Here is a 13,992-nt window from a genome sequence, read left to right as displayed (position 1 = left end):
CGACTACGACAGTTTAGCGTGATCGAATTTACGCGCAACGTGTTCACGCACCGATCAAGAGCACCGATCCGAAAAAAAATGGACAAAAGCACATGCCAATCGTCGTTTTTAAACGCTAACTGACGTGCCTGACGGTAATATTCCGTGTAATTCCGTGTAGTGGACAAACACCCTAACGGCGGAATTAAGGAGAAGATATGCGATATCAGATTTGAGAACAGGTATTTGGAAACGCTCAAAAATGTTGTATTGGATATTGGATAAACACTCAATGATTCATAGTACAGTAAAACTTCGATATAACGGACAAATTGGGGAGAGATAAAGCCGAGAGTCCGTAATTTAAAAAAAGGTTTAAAATAAATTTTTAAAAAAACTTTAAAAAAAGAAAACACTGTATTTAGATATATATTGAAAGCTGTTCCACCGCATGCTAAGATCTGATACAGAACCATCTAGGCTTCCTAACAGATCTGCAATTTAAAAAAAAAATAAGTTGCGAAATTTATTGAAAATGTGAAACAATATAAAATTGTATCCCGATTTTACTGTGAATTTACGTTTAAAAGCTTTCAATATACCTGTCACTCCCAATCTAAATAAATACAAGTTTGTAAATCCGTCACCAATTTTTTTAGAAGCACCCCAGTGCAGGCAGTGAAAGGGATTAGTATTTAGATATAAATAAACAATACAAAACACTAACAAAATTCTACTTATTGTCTTCGGACACTCGTCGTGAAGTGACGTTGCTGTTTGATATCGACGGGCTTGCTTTCGGTAATCCTGCTTTGAAAAAGGAATCAAGTTTTGTTTGCATTTTTGCAGTTTTGAGACATAATTTGTGATTATCATTGCTACTAAAAATTGTTTACACGCGGCGACACTTGAATTTAAGCATGTATAATATTAAAAGGACGCTTATTTTTTTCACATTTGACCGGATTTTTGTCCATTTCATCCGAAGTTCGTCAACCTTGACGGGAGAGTATGGACGTAAATGAACGCCGGTGTGAATTTTCGTCAAAGGAGTATCGACGTTAATGAACGTCGAAGTCTATATGTCAGTTGGTATGATGTAATTTGTATGGTAATGACATCTGTGGATATTTGTATTTAACTGTCTTAAAAAAAAACCTTCAGATGGTGAGTTTTATTTAATTTAATTTAGTTATGTTTTAAATTATTTTTACATAATAATATCTTCATAATACAAAGATTTTATTAAAAAAAATATAAAAAACCCACTCCCCAGAGAAAGTCAGACATCAATTATTGTACTCCTGGAAAGGTTAAATAGAGGTTCGTTATATCGAGGTTTTGCTGTATATCAAAATACATTATTTAAAAAGCGGATATTTGCGAAGTAAAGAAAACTTGTGACACTGTGTAAAGGTAACGCGAAAATATAAAGTAATTTAGAGGAACAATTAACACCAAGGCTCTAATTTGATTAAATGTTTTGATGGTTGTATTTGGCAATAAACTATTACGTTTTGCTTAGAACTCGAATAGGAAATCACTTTTTTAAGTACAGTGGCCGCCAAAAAGTTGATTCATTGCCAAAATTAAACACAAAGTGTATATAAATCCTATTTGCATAATTTTTACATATTTATCCACAAATATAAGACTAACCAACCATCACGCCGCTTCCGCAGGGGTAGGCAGAAAGAACAGAACGCCACACCACTCTGACTTTGCAAGTAATCTTCGCCCCTTCCACATTCACGCATCTCCTCATACATACCCGCTGATTATTCTGACTCCTAACCTAACCACTTTCAAGAGCTGGAAACACTAGATCGTGCCAAGCTTACCTTGGTCTTTCTCTGCTCCTAAAAACCATATCATCAATACAAACAATGGTAATGTTGCTACGTATAATATATATATATATATATATATATATATATATATATATATATATATATATATATATATATATATATATATATATATATATATATATATATATATATATATATATATATATATATATATATATATATATATATATATATATATATATATATATATATATATATATATATATATATATATATATATATATATATATATATATATATATATATATATATATATATATATATATATATATAAATATATATATATATATATATACATATATATATATATATATAAATATATATATATATATATATATATATATATATATATATATATATATATATATATATATATATATATATATATATATATATATATATATATATATTTAAATATATAAATCTGTGTGTGTATTTGGTATATACATACCTATAAATTTGTATACTTAAATTCGCAAATTTATGAAATTTATTAAAAACAAAAAAATTGGTGTAAACTCACTTTTAAGGGTCACCGATCAAAATAATATTTTATATTAATTAATTATATAAAATAATATTATAATTCGACTAGAATAATCATCAATATTAAGTACCAACATAAAAATACAAACTGATGTTTATCACCTGTTGATGAGAACATCTGTAGTTCTCGAAACTAGTCGTATTTACATATATTGAAAAACTCAAATAATGGTCCGATACAAGTGTTTTATTTTTATATTTAATTCATGTTATTCCAGAAAGTAAATGTCAAATCAATAAATAATACAAAAAGATTTTAGATTAAAATTTTACTAAGTAAATACCACTATTTCTTAAAATCTATTGCGACACCTGTTTCGATGCACTCCGCATCATTTGCACTGTATAGATTTTACCAAAAACTGACTGCAGAATAAAACGATTTCATAATTATTTTTTTTATCACGAACAATGATTGAAAAAACAGGTAAGTATCTTTATACCATACATAAGAAAGAATGTTTGTTATATCATATTGCGCTAACTTTCACATCAACACATAGAAATTGCAAGACACGTGATTTGGTTTGTATGTACATACGTTAGATCGGATTCACACACAAAACTGGGCTTCGATCGCCGTTCGTTTTCGGGGACATTCCTCCACATGTACAGCGGAATCTTGGGTCGAAGAGACATTAGATACAGTAGAGGCTCTTTTAACCGGCCTTGACGTGACCAACTCAGGGCCGGATGGCGAAAAATGGCCGGTTAAAGAGAAGGTAGTGAAAAACACTTTCGAAAGGAAGAAAAAAAAACAAAATTATTTCAAAACACTAAGAAAACAGTACTTATATTCTGTATTAGAAGCTCAAAATTAAAAATTAACATTTCACAAACTGTAAAAAATATACACAGGAAAAACCACACATTTTGGCACACAGTAGACGCTCTCATAAGAGGCCGGTTATGAGAGCGTCTACTGTACTAATAACTCGGATTACGAATAAAAATTTCGATGAAAAATGTTTCAATTTGCGAAGAAAATTTGGAGTAATGAAGACAATTTATTTAGTCACAAATAGAGTCACCTACTTTGCGAACTAAAATGATACGCTTGACAGGCAAACTGGAATAATAGGTTCGATTTCGGCACACTTGCAAAATTAATTCGAGAAATATTTCTTCTCTTTTGGACTGGACATTTTTTTATGCGAGTTTCTAATAAAAATAAAAGTTCAGTTTACCTAGTGTTTTAAAAAAAAACTTGAAAGTTTTTTTAAATGTGTTTTTCACTAGCTTCTCTTTAACCGGTTTTTTCGTTATCCGACCCAGGGTCAGTTAAGAGAGCGTATTATGTAAACAAAAATTATATAAAAAAATAATAAAAATTGCCTAGCTTGCTCTATGTGAATTTTTCCTGTTTTTCTAAATAAAATACCAAAATGATCAAGCAAACAACACTGAAACACAAGTTTTGAATCTGAAAGTACTCTTACATGGATCCTCTTGCCGATTGTACCCAGTGTACATTCTATACGAACTTCATAGATCACATTGTGTAATGCAGCAAAAACTATGATGTAACTAATTTTATTTAGTATCAAAATCGCTCGTAAACGAGTGATGGCTTAAAAAAAAGCACTGGTTATGGTTTTATGGGAAACTTAAAATAACGATATAATATTTACTGATTAACAATTAATAACATGTTAAATAAAGTATAAAAATTAAGACCAGTTTTGAATTTATCAAGGCCCAGTTTTCGATAAGTCGCGACCTAATTTTCTCTTAACTCACATTTTACGTAACTGATTTTTTTTTAAAACACAGTTTTCGCATTAAAAGAATAAGTTTTTCTTCGAAATTATTATATGGTTTTGAAATGAACAGAGTTGTTGAAATGTAAGGATTTAGAAAAATATAAAAATATTTTTTCTATATGCAGTCGAACTTGGTTATTACGAGCACGGATATAGCGAGACCTCGGATATAACGAGAAAAATTTAGTTGGCATTATGGTTTATGGTTTTTTCCATACATTATTCACGGTTATAACGAGCAACTTCTCGGATATAGCGAGCAAAAAGAGATCGTCTTTTATTTTCTAAAAAACAAAAAAATATAAAGTATACATTCTTAAAAAAAACTGGAGTCGAAAGACGTGTGAAAGTATAGCTTTGATGTATACACTACTAGTTTCGAGAACTACCGATGTTCTCATCAACAGGTGATTACAAACTGAATTGCAACGTGAATGTTTACGTTTTCGTTTCAAATTTGAAACATATTGCTTGAATTCACTAGGATTTCACGAGAGACATCTATGGTAAGATGAAAGAAGCATTTTTTATGGAGCAGAAACTCTTTCATTAATATGTGAGGTCCGAATCCTGGATTATATTCACATACATGAGAAACGCTAGAAAATATCCTATTAATTTTTTAGCTTATAACTTGACCAGTTAATTTATTTACAACATTTTGAACAAAACGTTGTAAACAAGATATTTATTTACTAGATAAACCTTGATATTTATTTGAGTTAGCGGGCCAGTTCACGAAAAACCTAAATTGTTGGTAAACAGGTTAAAATTTCCATGGGTGAAGGTGTTATTTATGTGAGAAAAGGTTGTCGGAATAACCTATGGTATGAACACATAGGACCTGTTTGCTTAGCAAATATAAAAGGCCAGTTACATGCATATATTCTGGGTCAACAGAGCGGTTATGGTATGGCATATCCATGTCTAAAATATTTATTCGTTTTCTTATATGAAGAATTTATGTACAATATTTGCACATATCGCTCACTACTTTCAACAATTATCAAAAAACTTGATTTTTCAGGAGATGGTTTTTCAAGTTTAAAAATATAATAGAATGAATTAAAAATAAATATCAAGCGACAGATTGAAATTTTTACTGTGCAACAGATCCTTTTAGGTAAAACCTGAATGTTTTTTCTCCATTTGAAAAATATTTAGTACATTTAAAAAAATAATTAAACAATACATTTTCCTCAAAATGCAAAAACGACACCTTCTGCCTTGTAGCGGGTAAATATTAAGTTAAAAATATGCCACTTTTGCTGGGATATAGTACATTTTCTGGACATTCCGAAAACATGCACAAGTGAAAATTGACGGTTTTTGATTTATGACGTTCTTGAAACGAGTGAGCGATATGTATATTTTTAATTTTTTTATTTTATTTATTTATTTATTTTCATAGTACATAGATACAATCAATATACATGTTCATTTCATATGTACATTTATTATACGTATTACGGTTCTTTAGGCATGGCCTGTGTTGAGCCGAATACTAGCATGTTAATACAATTTTTATATTATTATTTTTATTTTTTAATAATATTTTTTTCTTAATTATTAGATTATAAACATAACATACAGGAGATACAAAAATAATTTACAGTTTAAAGGTTTTTCATAGTATGTATTATGTACCGGGTGGCGCAAAATTAATCACCCTATTGGAAAATGTTATAATTTATGCAAATGGCGTCCTACGTCAATCAAATTTGACATTTGTAAACAAGATAGCTGCAGAATACAAACAAATTTAGGGCGGCGCAAAATTTATGATCCAATTTTGTTTTTTATCAATCTGATTTTAAAATTGTTGGATCAAAATTAAAGTGAAGGAAAAAATCCAACATTTAAAAAATGGAAAACATATTACCAGAGTATCTGAAATATCAATTAATGCAATGAATGATGTTGTTGATTTAAATTAATGTTGCTAAAATTAGTAAAAAAAAACAATATTTATTTTTATAGTAAATCGATTTTCTCATGAAATAAAACAAAACTAAAATATTGTTTTTTGTTTGTTTGTTGATATCTCAACATACGTGAAGAAGGATATGGAAGTCAAGGGCTTAAGACCTGTCATAGGCTGGTTAAGTGATGACGTTAAACATTCACCATTCTACCCATGAATGACGGCCACACTACTCAAAATTTTGGAACTCCTAGATATATCATTAATCTTATGACACAGCATATATGATTTCACAACAGCAGACCCTCTTTATTTGGTTGTTTGCAAGATTCCAACCCCAGATTATTTTTACATACTGGGAAACACCTGAAAACACGATTTTCATTTTTTATGCAGCTTTTACCATTATTTGACCCGTTATTTTTATTGATAATTTTATATTTATTAATTCAAAATATTGTCAATAAAAATAACTGGGTATGTACTAAACTTATACACATTTATTAGTTTAGTACGTATCCATCCCTGAAGATGACAAGATACTTGTCAAAACCGGTTGGAGAAAAGAGCAAAAAATAAAAATGGTTAGAAGCAATATTTTAGTTTTAATTTGTAAAGTTTTAAATAATTTGCCACTAAGAGTCTGCAAAAACATTCAAGAAAAAGATTTTATTATGGTTTAAAAATATTTTAAAATATGGTTTCTATCAACATTCAGAATTATGAGAGACTCCATTGTTTGGTTAAAATAATACTTGATTGTACATATTTCACAATACAATATGTATTATACAAAATTACATTGTGAAATATATTCCTGTTGAATTCATAATGATATCGAATGACCTAATAAAAAATTGTACCTGGTTATAAGCATAATCAAAGGTATAGAAAAAAATTGGTACATAATAACATCGAGTCACTTTCAGTACGTGGAGTTTTGTGGATGGATATTATACTTAAGCAACAAACTAGTAAAAAGTATAAAAATCCTGTAGTACACAACTATGATACCAGCTTCACCCAAAATATAGGGTTGATGGTCCCAAGAGTGAACAATAAATATGGAATTAGACACAAAACATAGTTCCAAGCATTTTTAATTTCAAATATCATATTCATATCGTAGTCGTACAGGAGAAAGTGACCAACTAACAAAACGTAAAATGCTCAGGAAAAAAATTCAAGTCGCCTTTGCTTGGCAAGAAAATAAACATCAATGCAGTTAGTAATTTTTGACTAGTCAATTATCCCATAGGATTTTAAACTTGGAAGTATATTATACATCCAAGTTTAAAATCCTTTGGAATTTTTCAGGACACTATTAAGCCACTAAGATATCAAATAGTCAATGATCATGTTTTTGTAAAAAATGCACTTGGTCACTTTCTCCTGTATGGCTACGATATGTTCATAATTTCAAATATCATATTTTCCCTCTCTAAACACAAGTATCTACTTTTTTAGAGAGGTAGAAACGTTATATTTTCAATATTTTGTATATTTACCAACTATTTTGTATATTTAAATATGTATTTTGTAAAAATAAAAATAAAATTTCAAACATTTTAATATATTTATATATCCGCACCCAATGGTGCATAGGGCACTGGATTGTATTTACACAGTGTTATTCTGATCATTACTTACATGAAGGCGAGGTGATATTAAATAAATATTACACTGTAAAAACAAATACTTATTTATTTTCACTTCCCCCTGGGAATCGAATCCGAGACCGCTAGCACGGTAACTAAGCATGCTAACCATTACACCACGGAGGCGGATATATATTTTTATATATATATATATATATATATATATATATATATATATATATATATATATATATATATATATATATATATATATATATATATATATATATATATATATATATATATATAATACATATTGTTAAAAATCATTACGGATAAAACGAGTGTCATCAAATTCAGAGATTAAAATGATATCATTAAGAGGATAATGTATTATTATCATAATAATGTATTATATATTACATATATTATACAAATAAGTACATAAAACAGATAATGTCTTTATAAAAAAGGTTCTCAAACTTTTTGGCGACGGAACCTCATTGAAACACTCAATATTTTACGGAAGCCTAAAACAAGAAAAACCTGGATTTATATCCATTATTTAATTACGGTCATTTAACGAACATTATACGAAAATCGAAATAAACCATTTTAAACTACTGATTCGAAAAATACAATACAAAATAGGATAACATTGTATTGATTGATTCAACCTTAAATTGAAATTCGTTGAATAAATGTGAAAATTCAATATGTTACTTCTTAAATGTTACCCGGGTTTAAAGTAAATTAAGTACCGTGTTATCGATTATCGCGCCTCAAAACGAGCTTGCTTATTTCAAAGGAAATTAATACAGCTAGAGAGCGTGCTCGTTTTAAGCATGCTTAATTGGTAGCATGTGTATCTGTAGGTACCTTAAGGGTTCTGCGAAACACACTTTGAGAACTGCTACCGTAGGACATTTCAAGGGTACACGATCAGCTAAACCAAGTTCTACGATATCTATCAAAATATGATATAATAAGCCACATTTACGAGTACGTTAGCGATCTTTTCAGATTTGAGGGTGGCGATATTTTTGTTTTTTCAATGTTGACCAATTTTTTTTTTACTTCTCGACAAAGACGAAGAAGAATATGGAAGTCTGGGCATTAACAGGGCTTACGACCGTCATAGGCTGGTATAAGTGATCACTTAACACACATGTAACATTCACCAACTGTACCCATGATTGACAAGCACACTATTCGAATTCTCGGAACTTCTACATATACAATTCAACTTCGAAACATTGTGCTTGAAACACTACAGACACTAGAGACATCTATGATGAGATGAAAAAAGCTTTTTTATTGAGAAGAAACTCTTTAATTTGTATGTAAGGTCAGAATCCTGGATTATAATCACATACATGAGAAACGCTAGCAAATATCATTTAAATATTATTCTTTAAGCTTATAATTTGACCAGTTAATTTATTAACAATATTTTGAGTTTTTCCAAATACCTGTTCACAAATCTGGATTATCTCCAATTATAGGAGATATTATTTATATTATTTTTAGACATCTCAACAAAGTATGAGATGTTAAAAAATAACATAAACACTTACTCCTATAATTGGAGATAATCCAGAGATCTGAACAAGTTTTTGGACACACTCAAAACGTTGTAAATCAAAGATGTTGGTAAATTTCTAAATGTAAGACAAGCAAAGCAATACACATATCGCTCACTCCTTTCAAAAACGTCAATTTTCAGCTGTGCATGTTTTCGGAATGCCCAAAAAATGTTCTATATCCCAGTAAAAGCGGCATATTTTTAACTTAATATTTACCCGCTACAGGGCAAAAAGTGTTGTTTTTGCATTTTGAAGAAAAAGTATTGTTTACTTATTTTTTAAATAAACCAAATATTTTTCAAATGGAGAAAAAACATTCAGGTTTTACCTAAAAAGATTTGTTGCACAGTAAAAAGTTTAATAAGTGGTTTGATATTTACTTTAAATACATTTCATTATATTTTTTAACTTTAAAAACGATCTCCTGAAATTTTCTTTTTGATATAAGACGTTGTTGAAACGAGTGCCCGATATTATTTTATTTGATTTATTCGGGAATTGTACAGCTTACATATAAAAAAATGATATAATAAACGATAGTTACATTAACAATGATAAACAATACATTTCATTAAAAAAAATAGTTACGTTAAAAAAAAGCCAATCAAACAATTCCACATGTATGTCATAAAACTATTAAAAAACATTTGGAGATTTAAAAAAAGGGTAAAATATAAAATAATAGATTTAGCAGGAAGGAGAAGGAAAGGAGAGGAGAGGAATAAAGGAGGAGTGTCTCAATATGCAAATATGGAGAAACCGCGTGTGATCGAAATACCTTCAAATGGTTTATACATATTTCTGTACATTTTTTTCATGAAAAGGGGTATATACTGTTGATAATTTATTGATTATATGATTAAACGGTAATCAGTAATTGAGCCGCCATTTAGTACGAGTACATTGATAAAAACGTGCAAATCAACGTTGGATTGGACCAGTGGTCGGCAAACTTACTAGCCAAAGAACCATATATGCACATTACAACTGGTGGTGGGATGAATCCAGGATTTGGACTTCACATACTAATATAAGAGTTTCTGCTCAGTAAAAAGCTTCATTTTCATCCCACCAATAGATGTCTCTAGTAAAGTTCTAGTGATTCAAGAACAAGGTTTCTTAACTGGTTCTTTTTAAAATTATATGAGCACTTTTCAATTTTGCGTAAAAAATTGGAAAGTCTAAAAAAGTCTATAAAATTAGGAAAAAAAGTTGGTTACTAAATAACCAGTTTTTTTTGGTAAATCATCTTTGAGAAGTGTAGGTTTATAATTTGGACTGAAAAGCTATCAAGAAATCACAAAAATAAAAAAATATTATGTAAAAAAAAACTAATAATGGGTCATTATCAGACGGCAGGAATATCTAATTTAACATACTCAACTTATAAAGGATTGTATAAGACTCGTTTTGCGTTTATAACAGCCGATATAATTAATATTTTCAGTCATCATTTTCTTGTGGAAAATTCGCCTTCGTAAATACGTTGTTTCCGTAAGTTGGTAATGAATGACGTCACATAAACGATGGACTTATTTTAATATTGGTAACATTGCTAGATTATTAGCGGCTATATTTGTTGATGTCTATGGTCCACCCCCCCCCTCATATATGTGTAGCATAAATGGTAGTGTAGTGGTAAACAAATAATCCACACTACTACTATTACAGCTCTATAACCATAGACAATAAACCATATGACGTCATAAAACGTCCGATGACGGAAATTCGATGACGTATGCGAACGGTCGTTTTTCGTTTTATTCAAATATCTAAAGTTTAAACCTTAATATCTCCCTTAGTTCTCTACAGATTTCAATAAGAATGTTATCGATAGTCTTGTGATTTTTCATATTAATTTATTAGCTCATAAACCAACATCGTGACAAAAATCTATTTCTGACTAGAAAAAATTTACTGCTCGCTACTGTATAAAATTTAAAGGTCACTTTTGTACATATAAGGTTCGTACTCTGTTGTAATGGCATCATCCAACCTAGTGATTATATATAAATATTTAAATGTGTAATAAAAACTAAGTTTTAAAAAAAACCTTCATTTAAAGCATATGTGTATAAAAAATTTAAATTCATCTGCGTCATTAAATTATTTTAAAAAAATATATGAATTATTTGACTAAAATCAAAATACTAAATACATATTTACATTTTTTTTGTATTTTATTGGAAGAGAGTTTTGTATTTTATTTCATGTTCTCAATGGATGGAAAAGTGGATGAGGATAGTGAGAGAAGAGTGAATGCAGGGAATAGAATAGAATAAATGGTACTTTGAACAAAGTTATTGCAAATACAAATATGTCCGTGGAAGCCAAACCGGCAGTTCGTAACAGAGTGTTGAAACCGACACTGATTTATCTATAAGCGAAACATGGAACTGGCAAAGGAAGGCTGAATTATATATTGATATCTAAACATGACGAAGAAGAATACAGAAGTTGGGTATTTACAGGGCTTACCACCTGTCATGGGCTGGTTTAAGTGATCATTTGAAACAAGTGTAACATTCACCATTTCACCCATGATTTACAACCAAACTACTCAAATGACATCTTCTTTCACATGCCATTTATTTCTCAGTTGCCGAAATTTTCATAACTATTTCTTTTTTGCAAAAAACGTTAGTTACGACAATGAGTCAGTTGTGCGACGAAAATTTGTCAAAATAAATACATATGCAGGTGTTAAATCTAAAATACTTACAATTAAAATTAAAATTAAAATAAAAACAAATTACTTACTGCAATCAGTACATTGCCCGCGATAAAGAAATTAAATCAAACCCACTTCAAACTGCTAGCTCGATAAGGTTCTAACAGCGACTGAGAAAATTCGTAACAAATCCAATGAATAACCAATATTGCATCGATTAAAACTTTCCCACGAGGAAAAAAGTCCTTCCTTTACAAATCACTCAGACATCGAATATAGATTTTGATTCCCTTTTTTTATTACGTGCCTTTTGCTGATTGAATGTTTTAACATACTCTATCTATCTCTTGACAGCGAATAATACATAAATAATATTCGGAGGTACAGTAACGGACATAATAAATTTACCTATGTTTTAAATTATTTTTTTTTTACGTATTTATTATTCACTAGCTGTTTGGTTTGCGTAATATACCTTTTCCTTACCCAACCCTACTGCACACCCTGATTAAAAACTCTGTGCACGCCACTGTTTACGGATATACACAAAAAATAACCGAACATATAAACGAAAAATTATTATCTTCTTATGAAAAAAAAACAGATTGAAAGGTGCTAACTAAACCAAAATTGAAAAATATAAATTACTGACCAAAGATTTAACTGTAAAATATGCGTGCATCATTCAATTTCATCATATCGCTCACTCCTTTCAAGAATGTCATAAATCAAAAAACTTGATTTTTCAGGAGAACGTTTTTAAAGTTTAAAAATATAATACAATGTATTAAAAATAAATATCAAGCCACTTATTGAACTTTGTACTATGCAACAGATCTTTTTAGGTAAAACCTGAAGGTTTTTTCTCCATTTGAAAAATATTTAGTATATTAAAAAAAAAGTTAAACAATACCTTTTAAACGTTGTTACGTTGCTGAAAGAAGTGAGCGATATACTTATGTATATTTAAAATAAAATAAAATAAACTATATACTTACATTCATATGTGTGTGTACGTATATGCATATATTTATGTTTATATTATATCTATGTAAAATTATATAACTTTAGGACTCGTAACTAAAATTTAGACTGTAACATTGTAAGTTTTCCCTCTCCAAGCAAAGAAGACAGTCTCTTTTTTAAAGATGTACAGCGTCAGCTAAAATATGCATATGCACCTAAGTACCACGAAATACATGCAAAAAACATGTAATATTACTGTAATAAAAATGAAAATATATAAATAGAACATCAAAGCATATGTTTCAACCATAAAATGTATTATAAATAATATTTTTTTATTCACTAACTCGCTTTTAATTATTGTAGTTCTTAAAATCTTTTCGGAGGAGGGAGAACTAGCGACATCTGTGATCAAAAAGAGTTGTGATTTGTGAGTTGTATTTATTATAAAAACAACTATGAAACGAAAAAAATTATAAAAATACATTAAATTACTTGAACAATCAAAGTAAAATAAAACAGTACGCTTACCGTTAAAATATTTGTAGTGACCTCTCATCGCTTATTGCCATTGTAAATGCGGTCGATTTTCACTTTGACGCGTATTTACGTTAAAAAATATTCGCCAAATTGAGACATGCTCATTGACTCCGTTGTTTCTCCATTTTTTCGCGAAAACACTCATATAAATTGTACATTCTCGATTTAAAGCGGTTTTTAGGTTATGACAGATCAATACTTCAAAAATATTGGGATAGGTCGTGCGAGCTGTCAAAGAAAATTTGTTGCGTGTGGCGCGTACGTTTGCGCAAAATGACGAACATATTTTCTTGAATACGTAAAGTAAAAGACGCACTTATTAAAAAGGCTCGCATTATTTAGTTTATGTGGGTAAACTTTTTAGAGATTTATAATGACATTCTGCAGAAGTGACGGCGACAAGCCGGAGTTGCCATTATGAATTGCGTGGGGATTGCCATCTATTGAATATTTCTCAAACTACTTCACTAGGTTCTAAGGAATGTTATCGGTAAGTACTTTAACACAAAAATTTTTGATTATCAAATACGTGTAATATGAGTGATTTT

The 13,992-nt window shown here is 29.5% G+C and overlaps 1 protein-coding gene across 2 annotated transcripts in view; it reads right to left on the bottom strand.

Annotated features, from left to right (window-relative positions):
* LOC148311513 (alpha-tocopherol transfer protein-like) overlaps positions 1 to 13,700 on the bottom strand; it is a 26,489-nt gene extending 12,789 nt beyond the window's left edge. The window contains exon 1 of one of the 2 annotated variants that reach the window (XM_088256503.1): positions 13,436 to 13,700. The gene's annotated coding sequence lies outside the window, so the exon portion shown is untranslated. Of the gene's footprint in view, positions 1 to 12,027; positions 12,111 to 13,435 lie in introns of those variants that run through there. The other variant, XM_088256501.1, reaches the window with a different exon arrangement.
* Between the last annotated feature and the right edge of the window lie 292 nt (positions 13,701 to 13,992).

Source organism: Brachycentrus maculatus, unplaced genomic scaffold (genome assembly GCF_059751285.1).
Source record: "Brachycentrus maculatus isolate JH-2025_06_01 unplaced genomic scaffold, ASM5975128v1 h1tg000061l, whole genome shotgun sequence".
NCBI classification, from domain to species: Eukaryota; Metazoa; Arthropoda; class Insecta; order Trichoptera; family Brachycentridae; genus Brachycentrus; species Brachycentrus maculatus.
Note: the sequence above shows the minus strand (reverse complement) of the source record. Positions and strands in the feature narration are given on the sequence as shown.